The following is a 14650-nucleotide window of genomic DNA, read 5'->3' on the forward strand; positions in this document are numbered from 1 at the left end:
CACTTTCACAGGATCGTCTTTTAGGATTTGAAATAGTTCAACTGGAATTCCATCACCTCCACTAGCTTTGTTCATAGTGAGGCTTCCCTAAGGCCCACGTGACTTCACATTTCACGATGTCTGGTTCTAGGTGAGTGATCACACCATCGTGATTATCTGGGTCGTGAAGATCTTATTTGTACAGTTCTTCTGTGTATTCTTGCCACCTCTTAATATCTTCTGCTTCTGTTAGGTCCATACCATTTCTGTCCTTTATTGAGCCCATCTTTGCATGAAATGTTCCCTTGGTATCTCTAATTTTCTTGAAGAGATCTCTAGTCTTTCCCATTCTGTTGTTTTGCTCTATTTCTTTGCATTGATCGCTGAGGGAGGCTTTCTTATCTCTCCTTGATATTCTTTGGAATTCTGCATTCAGACGTTCCTTTTCTCCTTTGCCTTTAGCTTCTTTTCTCAGCTATTTGTAAGGCCTCCTCAGAGAACTGTTTTGCCTTTTTGCATTTCTTTTTCTTGGGGATGGTCTTGGTCACCGCCTCCTATACAACGTCTCGAACCTCTGTCCATAGCTCTTCAGGCGCTCTGTCTATCAGATCTAGTCCCTTGAATCTGTTTGTCGCTTCCACTCTTGGGTTCAACCAAACGCTCAGACTCAGGGGAGAGCAGGGCCGCTGGAGGAACAACATCCCGTGACACCGCGGGTCACAGCCACTCCGCTCGGGGCAGCTCAGATGTGTGGAGGTGAGGGTCTGTGGGCACCGCCTGGCTAAGAGCCTGTGTCCCTAGATGGGGGTGCTGTGCCCAGGGCCGCTGCATCAGGGCAGAAGGCAGTGGCTCCCGGGAGGGCTGGCCTCAGTTGTCCCCTCCGTGTCTGGGCGCCTCCCCAACCAGCGGTCACTGCAGAAGTGTTGCCTAGTGGCTGGGGGCAGAGGGAGGTGGCCATGCTCAGAGTCAAGGACTTGGCACCCTCAGGCGGTTGAGCAGTGTGAGTGCCCCTGGGAGTTTAGGGGGTTGCAGGGGGAGCCAGCCAGGTGGGGCTCCCCTGACGCCCTCCACCCCGACGGCCATGAAGGAGAAGGGGCCACGCCATTTCAGGTGACAGACATCCCCAGGATCTCAGTCAGGGGGCTGAGTGGCCCGTGGTCCCCACCAGTGTCCCCGGCTCACCCCGAGGCCCCCGGCGCCCACTGCCTCTCCGCCTGGGCCTTTGCTGCAGGAAGGGCCCAGGGCGACCAGACTCCAGCAGGGCCGGAGGCAGCTTTGGCCACAAACACCCCCCGGGCTGCCCAAGGCCATGCTCAGCGTGGACCGGGTCTGCCCTCCTTGGGACAGTGGTACCCGATCGCCTGTACTCTCGCTGGAGATGGCTGCCCCCTCGCTGACAGGGTGATCTGGAGGGGCCGTGTGAGGTTCGGGGCCACCTGAGGCCTGGGTGATGCTGGGGCAGGAGCAGGGCGCTGAGTCAGCACTGCCCCTGTACCCAGCCGGAGCGCGGCGAGGCGCCTGGTGGGGACCAGCACCACTCCGCCCCAGTTAGGACCGGACCTTGAGCAGGTCTTCCCTGATAGCTCAGTTGGTAAAGAATCCACCTGTAATACAGGAGACCTGGGTTTGATCCCTGGGTTGGGAAGATCCCCTGGAGAAGGGAAAGGCTACCCATTCCTGTATTCTGGCCTGGAGAATCCCACGGACTGTATAGTCAGTCCATGGGGTCGCAGAGTCGGACGTGACTGAACGACTTTCTCACTTGGAGCAGGTCACTGCCAGGCCTTGGTCTCCTCATTGGTGCTGTAGGTGCAACAGCTCCTGTCTGGGGTTGGGAGGCTTGTATGCTGCTGAGCAGTGCATCTTGGGGTGAGGCTACCATTTGAGTCCTTGAGGAACTCTGAATGGGGGAGAGACATACTGGCTCTAGGGCACGCAAGGTCCCCGCTGGGCCCCTTGTTGTGTCTTAGCCCCGAGCAGGCTCCGTCCAGGCACCAAGTGTGTCCCTCTACGCCCTGGAACGTGACTGCCACAGAGAAGCCCTCTGCACCTGCGCGTGGACGGCGAGCAGCGCTCCAGTGACCTGCGCCCACGACCGCAGCGAGCCTGCCGAGCTGCTGGGCACGGAGCCTGGGCCCATCTGCCCCACTCGCCCGTGCCCTGTCCCCTGAGCCAGCAGTGCCGGGTCCCCTCCTCCCAGTCCTCCTGCTTTCCAACGCCGCTCCATCCCCGTCCATCCCAGCGCCCAGGGAGGCCGGGGGAGCAGCTGGTGCCAGGCGCGAGGGCACCGGGCGGGACCCAGGCTCAGCTTGGACTGCAGAGACCCTGCGTGTATGAGGCCAGCCTGCAGCCCCCTTCTCCCAGACAGCAGGCAGGCCGCAATCACTGTTCTTGAAGACACACAGCCACCTCTGCAGGCTTTATTTTTCTCCGGCCGGGGCAGAGTCAGGGCTCCCTGGGGTGGTAGATGTGGTCTCGGTCCTCCTCAGGCCCATGAAGCACCTGGCGAGGGGGCAGCACCCAGGCCCAGGGCCTTGCCTCCTCCAGGGCCTCCTCAGGCCCATCGTGGAACAGGCTGTCCCAGTCTGGCTCAGGACCCTCCCTCGGGCCCAGGACGTGGCCCAGGGCGTCCTCGGTCTCTGCTGGGGCTTTGGCACCTGGGGACAGACAGGGCGGCTGTGGCCTCCATCTCCCTCCCAAGGCACCATCCATCCAGGCCGGCCCCACGCCCCCCAGCCCAGCGGGCAGTGCCTGCCCCCACCTTTCTGCTCCTTGCTGGTGGCCATGAGCTTGGGTGCCATGAGCAGCCAGATGAGCTGGTTGTCCTTCTCCGGAGGCTCAACCGCGCGGGCGTCCCAGACCCTGTGAGCCAGAGCACGGATTCACAGCCCGTGCGCAGCAGGAGGCCTGTCCTGGGCCAGGGTCCCTGCCGCACCCCTCCTGTGGGTGGGCCCTGGAGGAGGCTTGGGGGCTTGGCCAGGGCAGAGGTCAGCAGAGCCCGGGGCTTGCGGACGGGGCTGCTGCCGTCTGCCTGCCGCCTTGGCCGCCCAGCAGGAGTCAGCCTAGTGGGTGCCAGGGAGCTGGGTGGGCTGAGGGGCCAGACCCCCTGGGTGGGGCGGCGGGGGGCCACTCAAACCCCCAGGCCTGCACTCTGCTCGGTTGGTCAGCTCTCAGGGGCTCCCGTAGCTCCCCTCCCCAAAGCTGGACACGACCCCCACTTCCACCAAGGTCCCCAGGGGGACGGGAAGGACTGCCAGGGGCACTCACTCTGTGTCCTGCTCAGCCCCGACTTTGCCTTTGGTCTGGACACGGACCTGGGAGAGTGAGGCCACAGGTGAGACGCAGCGCAGCGCTCTGAGGGGGCAGGGTGGGGTGGGGGTGGGGCGGCTGGGAGGGGCCGCACCGAGGCCCTCGAGGCACTGCCGGATCCATCCTGCCCTGGGTCTGACACTTGGGGACAGCACAGGGCTGCACCCGCTCCACCAACCCCCAGCTGGCGGCCTGAGCACGGGGGCCGGTTCCTCTGCCTGTCCTTCCTGCAGGGCCGACGGGGACAGGGGAGCAGGTGAAACGGTGACCCACTGCAGTGACGAGGCCCAGCAGCTGCGGGACAGCTGTGCCTGTCCTCCTGCATCTCCCCCTTGACCTGGGCACTCCCAGGCTGTAGGGAGGGGTATCCTGGACCTAGAGCTGCAGAAGGACACGGTCCCAGCAGTCGTGGCCCCCTGGACAACCCTGCACATGGAGGGGTCCCAGGCTTCACAGCACAGGGGAGCCTCACCAGGCCCCCTCCTCCACCCGGCTCACCTGGGGTCATGAGATTTGTCCAGCAGACCCTGCTGAGGCCCCCAGTGCTCACAGGCCCTGCGGTTGCATCCGCTGGTGCCTTTCTCCAGCCCCGGGGGCAGCTGGGTGAGGAGCCCACACATACCTGGGGGATCCGGGCTGAGCCTGCCTCCAGCAGCAACACAGCCGCCAGGCTGGCGAGCAGCAGGAGCCTGGGGGCAGAGGGGAGGGTGAGGGGCAGGCTGCTCCTGCTCCGCGGCCTCCAGGCAGGACTCCTGGCCTGGCCGGCAGTGGTCCAACCGGGGAAGCCAGGGGTGGGTCCTGCTCAGGTCCACAGCCAGCATCACAGACCAGGACATGCAGGCCAGACACGTCTGATCCCCACCCTGCAGGTCCCGGTGTCCTGCGGGCCCGGAACCTCTGTCGGCCGAGTGCTCGGGGCCGGGGGCCGAGGGACGGGTGAGGTGTGGGCTCAAGGCTCCGCTTTAGGGCCCACGGCACCCTGAGGCTACACCCTGTGGCTCCTCAGAGGCAGATGGCAATTCCCTCCACCCCGGAGACATGGGCAGGAAAGATGGGGTGCTCTGTGTGGACACCTGCAGCCTGACCTTGAGGAGCTCAAAGACCAAGCCCGAGCAGGGCTTCTGGGAAGCGTGGCCAAGGCCAGACGCGGAGGGACGCGGGGGAAGAGGTGACCTGAGGACTCGAGGGGGCTGGGCTGACGGCAGGGGCGTGAGGCGTGTGAGGGTGCACACGTGTGCAGGTGTGTGCCGTGCACGTGCCCTGGCGTCTCTCGCGTTATTAAACCACAGGACACCAGGCCCCTGTGGAGTTGCTGCCGCTGCGTGTGTGCTCGTGTTAAGCCACTTCAGTCGTGTCCGGCCCTGAACTGAGACCTCACTGCAGGCTGGACCCTCCCGGGACGTAATCTGAACCAGGCAGTCCAGGATCGCCTGGCACCGTGGGGGTTCCAGGCCTGGTGGAGAGCAGCCCGCCGTGCCGGCCGCCCGCAGCTGCTGCATGTCCTGGGCTCGGGTCGCTGCCCGGCACGGCCTCCACTCTGTGCTGCTCGAGCTCCTTCTGTCTGCTGACTGAATGCCACCCAGTTTCCCAGACTGGAAACTCCAGTGGGGTTTCACTTAAATAAACAGACCATCTCACCCACCGAGCACAGCTCAGCTGTCCGTGTGCAGGGAGCGTTCCACTCCTGGGGAGGGCCTGGGGGCCGTGGTTGGGGGAGGGACCCAAGGCTTCCTGCCTGATGCCCCAGCTTCGCTTCCAGCCCCACGGAGACCTTCGCCCCTCCGGGTGACTCAGCACATCGAGGTAGGGGTTTCCAGGCACATCATGGGGGCAAAGGGCAGGCACCTGCCCTGGACTGCAGGGCGCTGGCCTGATCTGGGCACCGAGCCCTAGGCAGAGGCTCTGAACACCAGAAGGTCCCCAAGTCACTGATGGGCCCACCTCGTGTCCAAGCTGGGGTTCCTGGAAGAGCCCCCAGAACAGGAGGGCAGGGGAGCTCTGACTTGAGGAGGGACCCGAAGGAGCGGGGTGCCCGGCAGGAGCCTCAGGACTTCCCGGGCTCGATCAACCCCAGCTTCCAGGGTGATGACCCCTTGGTTCCAGCTGCCCCGCCCCCAGGACCCCGAGGCCTGCAGCCCTGCCTCATCGTCTTGACCCCGTTTCCATTTTTTCGGTCATAGACCTGTCTCCTCTGACCCTGGAGTCTCCCACCTGCTTCCAGGGGCTCTCAGGTGCTTCTCAGGGCCAAGGGATCCCAAGGGACAGGGGCTCTCTCTCCCAAACCACAGGGGTGGCCTTTGGAGATGGAGCCCTGGGGACAACGACCATTCTGGTGACTCAGGAGGGAGAGCTCTGTCCCCAAGCCCGGAACACCCGGGAGGAGCCAGCACCTGGGGGGGCAGCCAGACAGAGCCTGGATCCCCGTCCAGAACCGAGCTGGGCTCTGGACACAGGTGCCCCGAGCCTGGTCCCTGTGCTGGGGCTCCAGACCCAAGGGACCGCCCAGCAAAGCTGTGGTTAGACGGGGTGTTGGGGGGACCCGGGTTTAAGGGCACTGGGCATTACCTTCTCATGTCAGGCCGCCTTTCTGGTGCAGAGGGTGCACTGGGGGCTATGGTTTCAGATCCAGGTAGCCGGCAGCCGGGTGTTCAGACTCTTGGTCCTGCTCCTCCCACTCTCGCCGCTCCAGGTTTTATGGCCCCCATGTGGGCGTGTCTGGACACAGGTCAGGGGCCAGGGATCCTGGCTGTGCTGACAAGGTGACTGGGTCCCCCTCCACCCGTTGGTCACACCCATGACCCTCCCCAGGAGTGGCTCTCAGCCCGCTCCCGAGACCTGGCTCAGCCCTGCCGCCCCATCTCTCCACATGCTGGGATCCACACCGCCTGCACCCCACCTACCTGTGTTCTGATGCTGCAGGCCTTGTCACCAGGGTGGAGGGCGGGGGGGGTTCCAACCCCAAGCTGGGCCAACTGTGGCTGGAAGCCAGAGGGTATCCCAGCCCACCCTGCCCACTGGGCCCTCAGCCACAGCTGCCAGACTCCTCTGAAATGTCAGTTCACCAAACCTTTTAATAATCCAATTCTGAACCCAAGCAATATCTGACTCTATCCAGTGTTGTCATACAGTTATCACACGTGAGAGCTTTTCTAGGAAAAGCGCTCCTCTACGGGTCACACCTCTGACTACGTGTAGACGTCCCCATGCAGGATCTATGGTTCCTGCAGCTGCAGCGCCCAGCTCTCAAGTCTTCAAGACGCAGAGCAGACCCAGGCCTTTCATTCTCCGAATGAAGAGTAGTCATAATAGCTCTGCCTGCTCATCACTGCTCCTCTGCGGGCCACACCGCACCTTAGCTGTCCTCACCCGGATGCTGTGATGGTGCAGACAGGCTTTGGCCCTTGGAGCTGCTCATGGCCTCGCCTCACATGAAAGGACTCTGTGTGCATGCTACATCGGGTCCGACTCTGCGACCCCGCAGACTGCAGCCCACCAGGCTCCTCTGTCCATGGGATTTCCCAGGCAAGAATACTGGAGTGGGTTGACATTTCCTCCTCCAGGGGATCTTCCTGACCCAGGCATTGAACCTGGGTCTCCTGCACTGCAAGCAGGTTCTTCACTGTCTGGGCCACCAGGGAAAACCTGAACTACTCACAGCTGAACGATAATTTTAGCCCAGGACATAAACATTTCTTCCACTAAAGGCAACATGATGACTATAGTTATTGTTCACTCACCAAGTCATGTCTGACTCTTTGCGACCCCATGGGCTGCAGCATGCCAGGCCTCCCTATCCCTCACCATCTCCCAGAGTTTGCCCAAGCTCGTGTCCATGGCAAATGCCAAATGTCCTGGCATTTCACATGATGCACTCTGCATAGAAGTTAAATAAATCAGTGATGCCATCCCATCACTTCATCCTCTGCTGCCCAAGGAGGGAATGGCAAACCACTCTAGTATTCTTGCTGTGAGAATCCCATGAACTGTAAAAAAGGCAAAAAGATAGTCGACTTATTAGCAGTGCTTACAAAGCTAGCCCTGCCCCCAACAATCAACTTAATTAGAGAGTTATTCCTAGTAGTGACACTGAGTCCCCCTAAAGCTGAGTTCCCTGAGTTCATGATTAATCTCTCCACCCCAAACTTTATCCCTTTCTTGTTCCCTCTGACCTCAACCTGTGCTCCCTGAACGCCAATTAATCAGAAACAGGTGACTGACTGCTACTGTTGATAACAGTGTGAATGGATGTAAATTGCTGCAGAGATTAACCACCCACTCAGGTTGTTTGTCCAGGCACGGTGAGCTCACAGATCCTGGAGCCATGGGCCACCTGGCCTGAGAGTGTAAACCAGAGACACCATGACTCCTGAACCCAGATTCCAAAATGTCACAAAAGGATGATTAATCCCAGCCTCTTTATTTGTGCTCTTTTTTAATAAATCCCCTAACTCAAAGACCAAGTAAGTGGAAGGCTTATCTGAGTTGGTCGAGGGGATCTGCGGACTGTGTCCCCACCCTTTCTGAGTTGGTCGAGGGGATCTGAGGACCGTGTCCCCGCCCTTTCTGAGTTGGTCGAGGGGATCTGCGGACTGTGTCCCCACCCTTTCTGAGTTGGTCGAGGGGATCTGAGGACCGTGTCCCCGCCCTTTCTGAGTTGGTCGAGGAGATCTGAGGACCGTGTCCCCACCCTTTCTGAGTTGGTCTGAGTGGATCTGAGGACCGTGTCCCCACCCTTTCTGAGTTGGTCTGAGTGGATCTGAGGACCATGTCCCCACCCTTTCTGAGTTGGTCGAGGGGATCTGAGGACCGTGTCCCCACCCTTTCTGAGTTGGTCTGAGTGGATCTGAGGACCATGTCCCCACCCTTTCTGAGTTGGTCTGAGTGGATCTGAGGACTGTGTCCCCACCCTTTCTGAGTTGGTCTGAGTGGATCTGAGGACTGTGTCCCCACCCTTTCTGAGTTGGTCTGAGTGGATCTGAGGACCATGTCCCCACCCTTTCTGAGTTGGTCGAGGGGATCTGAGGACCGTGTCCCCACCCTTTCTGAGTTGGTCTGAGTGGATCTGAGGACTGTGTCCCCACCCTTTCTGAGTTGGTCTGAGTGGATCTGAGGACTGTGTCCCCACCCTTTCTGAGTTGGTCTGAGTGGATCTGCGGACTGTGTCCCCACCCTTTCTGAGTTGGTCGAGGGGATCTGCAGACCGTGTCCCCACCCTTTCTGAGTTGGTCTGAGTGGGTCTGAGGACCGTGTCCCCACCCTTTCTGAGTTGGTCTGCGGACTGTGTCCCACCCTTTCTGAGTTGGTCGAGGGGATCTGAGGACTGTGTCCCCGCCCTTTCTGAGTTGGTCTGAGTGGGTCTGAGGACCGTGTCCCCGCCCTTTCTGAGTTGGTCTGAGTGGGTCTGAGGACCGTGTCCCCACCCTTTCTGAGTTGGTCGAGGGGATCTGAGGACCGTGTCCCCACCCTTTCTGAGTTGGTCTGAGGGGATCTGAGGACCGTGTCCCCACCCTTTCTGAGTTGGTTGAGGGGATCTGAGGACCGTGTCCCCACCCTTTCTGAGTTGGTCTGAGTGGATCTGAGGACTGTGTCCCCACCCTTTCTGAGTTGGTCAAGGGGATCTGCGGACTGTGTCCCCACCCTTTCTGAGTTGGTCGAGGGGATCTGAGGACTGTGTCCCCACCCTTTCTGAGTTGGTCGAGGGGATCTGCGGACCGTGTCCCCACCCTTTCTGAGTTGGTCTGAGTGGGTCTGAGGACCGTGTCCCCACCCTTTCTGAGTTGGTTGAGGGGATCTGAGGACCGTGTCCCCACCCTTGATCTGAGGACTGTGTCCCCGCCCTTTCTGAGTTGGTCAAGGGGATCTGCGGACTGTGTCCCCACCCTTTCTGAGTTGGTCGAGGGGTTGGTCCCGCCCTTTCTGAGTTGGTCGAGGGGTCTGAGGACCGTGTCCCCGCCCTTTCTGAGTTGGTCTGAGTGGGTCTGAGGACCGTGTCCCCACCCTTTCTGAGTTGGTCTGAGTGGGTCTGAGGACCGTGTCCCCACCCTTTCTGAGTTGGTCGAGGGGATCTGAGGACCGTGTCCCCACCCTTTCTGAGTTGGTCTGAGGGGATCTGAGGACCGTGTCCCCACCCTTTCTGAGTTGGTCGAGGGGATCTGAGGACTGTGTCCCCACCCTTTCTGAGTTGGTCTGAGTGGATCTGAGGACTGTGTCCCCACCCTTTCTGAGTTGTTGGGACCGTGGGATCTGAGGACTGTGTCCCCACCTTTCTGAGTTGGTCGGGGGGATCTGTGTGTCCCCACCCTTTCTGAGTTGGAGGGGATCTGAGGACCGTGTCCCCACCCTTTCTGAGTTGGTCTGAGTGGGTCTGAGGACCGTGTCCCCACCCTTTCTGAGTTGGTCGAGGGGATCTGAGGACTGTGTCCCCACCCTTTCTGGGTTGGTCTGTGTGGGTCTGATCTGAGGACCGTGTCCCCACCCTTTCTGAGTTGGTCTGAGTGGGTCTGAGGACCGTGTCCCCACCCTTTCTGAGTTGGTCGAGGGGATCTGTGGACTGTGTCCCCACCCTTTCTGAGTTGGTCGAGGGGATCTGTGGACTGTGTCCCCACCCTTTCTGAGTTGGTCGAGGGGATCTGAGGACCGTGTCCCCACCCTTTCTGAGTTGGTCTGAGTGGGTCTGAGGACCGTGTCCCCACCCTTTCTGAGTTGGTCGAGGGGATCTGCGGACTGTGTCCCCACCCTTTCTGAGTTGGTCTGAGTGGGTCTGCGGACTGTGTCCCCGCCCTTGATCTGAGGACTGTGTCCCCGCCCTTGATCTGAGGACTGTGTCCCCGCCCTTGCCTGTTGCTCACTCTCAGTCATGTCGCACTCTTGGAGACACCCCTGGGCCTCAGCACACCAGGCTTCCTGTCCTTCACTATCTCTTGGAGTTTCCTCACACTCATGTCCATTGAATTGATGATGCCATCCAACCATCTCATCCTCTGTTGTCCCCTTCTCCTTCTTCAATCTTCCCCAGCATCAGAGTCTCTTCCGAAGAGTTGGCTCTTAGAATCAGGTGCCCAAAGTATTGGAACTTCAGCTTCAGCATCAGTCCTTCCAATGAATATTCAGGACTCATCTCCTTTAGGGTTGACGGGTTTCATCCCCTTGCAGTCCAAAGGACTCTCAAGAGTCTTCTCCAACACCACAGTTCAAAAACATCACTTCTTTGGCACTCAGCCTTCTTTATGGGCCAACTCTCCTATCTGTGCATGACTACTGCAAAAACCATAGCTTTGACTAATGGACCTTCATCGGCAAAGTGATGTCTCTGCTTTTTAATACTCTAGGTTTGTCATAGCTTTTCTTCCAAGCAGCAAGCATCTTTTAATTTCATGGCTGCAGTCACCATCTGCAGTGATTTTGGAGCCCAAGATAATGAAGTTTGTCACTGTTTCCACTTTTTCCCCAACTATTTGCCATGAAGTGATGGGATAGGATGTCATGATCTTGGTTTTTTGAATGTTCAGTTTTAAGCCAGCTTTTTCACTCTCCTCTTTCACCTTCATCAGGAGGCTCTTTAGTTCCTCTTCATTTTCTGCCATAAGGGTGGTGTCGTCTGAATATCTGAGGATATTACTCTCAGCAATCTTGATTCCAGCTTGTGCTTCATCCAGCCTGGCATTTCACATGATGTACTCTGCATAGAAGTTAAATAAGCAGGTGACAATACAGCCTTGACATACTCCTTTTCCAATTTGGAACCAGTCTGTTTTTCCATATCCAGTTCTAAGTGTTGCTTCTTGACCCGCATACAGATTTCCTAGGAGGCAGGTAAGGTGGTCTGATTTTCCCACCTCTTGAAGAATTTTCCACAGTTGGTTGTGATCCACACAGTCAAAGGCTTTGGCATAGTCAATAAAGCAGAAGTCAATGTCTTTCTGGAACTCTCTTGCTTTATCTATGATCCAATGGATGTTGGCAATTTGATCTCTGGTTCCTCTGCCTTTTCTAAATCCATTGTAAATATGGAAATTCTCAGTTCATGTACTGTTGAAGCCTACCTTGGAGAATTTTGAGCATTACTTTGCTAGCATATGAGATGAGTGCAATTGTGCGGTAGTTTGAGCATTCTTTGGCATTGCCTTTCTTTGGGATTGGAATGAAAACTGACCTTTTCCAGTCCTGTGGCCACTGCTGAGTTTTTCTTTGAAAAAATGACAGAAGGATCTCTGTTCATTTCCAAGGCAAACCATTCACTATCACAGTAATCCAAGTCTATGCCCCAACCACGAATGCCAAAGAAGCTGAAGTTGAACGGTTCTGTGGTGACCTACAAGAACTTCTAGAACTAACACCAAAACACGATGTCCTTTTCCTCACAGGAGACTGGGATGCAGAAGTAGGAAGTCAGGGGACCCCTGGAGTAACAGGCAAGTGTGGCCTTGCAGTACGAAATGAAGCAGGGCAAAGGCCAACAGAGCTTTGCCACGAGAACACTCTGGTCACAGCAAACACCCTCTTCCAACAACAGAAGAGACGACTCTACATGTGGCCACTGCTGAAGTTTCCAAATGTGCTGGCATACTGAGTGCAGCACTTGAACAGCATCATCTTTTGGGATTTGAAACAGCTCAGCTGGAATTCCATCACCTCCACTAGCTTTGTTCCAAATAATTCTTCCTAAGGCCCACTTGACTTCACACCCAGGATGTCTGGCTCTAGATGAGAGATCACACCATCGTGGTTGTCTGGGTCGTTAAGACCTTTTTGCTTCTTTGTACAGTTCTTCTGTGTGTTCTTGCCACCTCTTCTTGGTTTCTTCTGCTTCTGTTAGGCCCATGTCCCTTATTATGCCCATCTTGGCATGAAATGTTCCCTTGGTATCTCTCATTTTCTTGAAGAGATCTCTAGTCTTTCCCATTCGATTGTTTTCCTCTATTTCTTTGCATTAACTGCTGAGGAAGTCTTTATCACTGCTTGCTATTCTTTGGAACTCTGCATTCACATGAGAAATACCTGTTGTCGGAACTTGCTTTCTACCTTGAGGGGACAGGAGCCCTTGCTGGGCTGCAGTAATGTCCTCTTTTTCAGGAGCTGACATCACTACCACCCCAATAGGAGTCAATACATTCCTTACCACCTCAGTGTCTGTGCTCCACTCAAATCAACCAAGCCACATAACACCGACCACCAACAGTACCCAAGCAGCTCGGCACGCCGCCAGCCTGTACAGTGCACACTCATAAGCCTTTCTCTGTACATGCTCCACAGCTCTTACTTAGAGCCTATGGCAAACAAGATATTTGAAAAATGTTGTTGTTGTTTAGTTACTAAGTCACGTCTGACTCTTTTCGACCCCATGGACTATAGCCACCACGCTCCTCTGTCCATGGGATTTCCCAGGCAACAATTCTGGAGTGGATTGCCATTTCCTCCTCTTGGGGATCTTCCTGACCCAGGGATAGGACCCGCGTCTCCTGCATTGCAGGTAGATTATTTACCCCTGAACCATCAGGGAAGCCTGAGACAACTGCATATTCATATGCAAAAAAAAAAAAAGAAAGAATTTAGACCTGTAACTTGCACTGTACACAAAATTTACCTCAAAATGCATCATAGGCGTAAATGTAATATTTAAAATTACAAAACCACCGGAAGAAAAAAATGAGAAAATATTCACAGACTTGGATCAAGGAGACAGTTCTTACGCACAACACCGAAAGCATGACAGATAACAGAGAAAACTGATGTCTGGGACTTCATCAAAATTACAAACTTCACTTCGAAAGAGACTCAAGAAAGTGGAAAGGTAAGTCACAGACTGGGAGAGACTATTTGCAAATCTTCGGAGGCCAGAATATACGGAGAGTTTTACAACTCAGTAACAAGGAGAGGAACAACTCAACTGAAAAAGTTCAGAACATTTGAGCCAACATTTCACCAAACATATACAGGTGGCAAAGAGACCCACGAAGACGTGTGCAGTTACTGACAAAGTAGAAGTGGTGTCTTGAGACAGGACGAGACAGGGCACGCGGAACACCCCGGCCCTGGGCCTGCTCACGTGGGTCTGCACCCTGCGTCCACCAGACCCCTCGAGAGCGAGAGCGTCTGCCTCACCACGGAGACCAAATTGTTTCCCTTCTTCCTTCTCTTCCTAGTTCTGTAAGGGCCAAGCTGGCATGCAGCTCGATTCATACGTGTATTTTTAAAAAATACTTATTTATTTACTTTTCCTGTGCTGGGTCTTGGTGCTGCCCGCGGGCCTCCTCTGGTTGCAGAGAGGGGGGTCCGCCCCGCACTGCGGCGCATGCGCTTCCTGCTGCGGCGGCCCCTCTCATTGTGGAGCACAGGCCGCGGGCGTGGGGCCTTCAGTATCGCAGCACACGGGCTCAGTAGTTGTGGAGAACGAGCCTCGCTGCTCTGAGGCATGAGGCATCTTCCCGGACCAGGGACTGAACCTGTGTCCCATGCGTTGGCAGGCAGAGTCTTACCCACTGGACCGCCAGGGAAGTATTTCGATTCATCCATGTGTTGATAGATCTGGAATGCATATCTTCAGTGAACTTTACATAAAATGTCAGTGTCATTTCGATGAACAATCCCTTGTCTTGAAAATGTATTAATATAGCTGTCCCTTCAACTTCTAACAAGCAGAACAGCCCTCAGAATCTTCTGAGGTATAAGCCTCAGGCTAGCTTGAATCAAATTCTCTATTTCTCCTTTAGAGCCACTGTTGATTAATTTTTGTTGTTGTTAGCGTTGTGAGCTATTAAGCACGCAGACAACTCCAGTGAGACGTCACTCCCCTCCTGTCCTCTCACAACTCACCCGTAGAAGCCCTAACCCCCTAGGACCTCAGAACGGGACTGTATGTGGAAACACGGTCTTTAAAGAGACAATTAAGTTAAAATGGAGTCATATGGGTGGGCCCTAGCCCATTCTAAGATTACAGCACTTAACACAGGGAGGAAAGGCCATCTGATGACAAGCGAGAAGCTGGCAAGGCAAGGAGAAAGGCCACAGAGGAAGCCGGCCGTGGCAACACCTTGGTGTCTGACATCCAGCCTCCAGAGTCACCAGGAGACAAGTCCTGTTGTTTAAGGCACTCAGTCTATGGGACTTAGTGATGACTACAGTCCACAGGATCACAAGAAGTCGGATGCAACTGAGCAACTAACACTTAAACACCTCTAGCAACTGAACACAGACGGCCGTGATAAAAAGGAGAGACAGCGACAGGCCTGGAGGGGAGCAGGGAGCCGAGACCCCCGTGTCCCTGGCAGAGATGTGCAGTGTGCGCTCGCTTTGGGAAGAAGGTTAACTTTTTCTCAAAAAGCTTCATGGGAACTGCCACCCAACCCTGCAGTTCCACTCCCTG

General features: G+C 56.3%; 1 protein-coding gene across 1 annotated transcript in view; it reads right to left on the reverse strand.

Annotated features, from left to right (window-relative positions):
- LOC106700651 (uncharacterized) overlaps positions 1–14650 on the reverse strand; it is a 194254-nt gene that overhangs the window by 155361 nt on the left and 24243 nt on the right. The window lies entirely within an intron of this gene.

The sequence above is a fragment of the Bos mutus genome, chromosome 26, assembly GCF_027580195.1.
Source record: "Bos mutus isolate GX-2022 chromosome 26, NWIPB_WYAK_1.1, whole genome shotgun sequence".
Classification (NCBI taxonomy): domain Eukaryota; kingdom Metazoa; phylum Chordata; class Mammalia; order Artiodactyla; family Bovidae; genus Bos; species Bos mutus.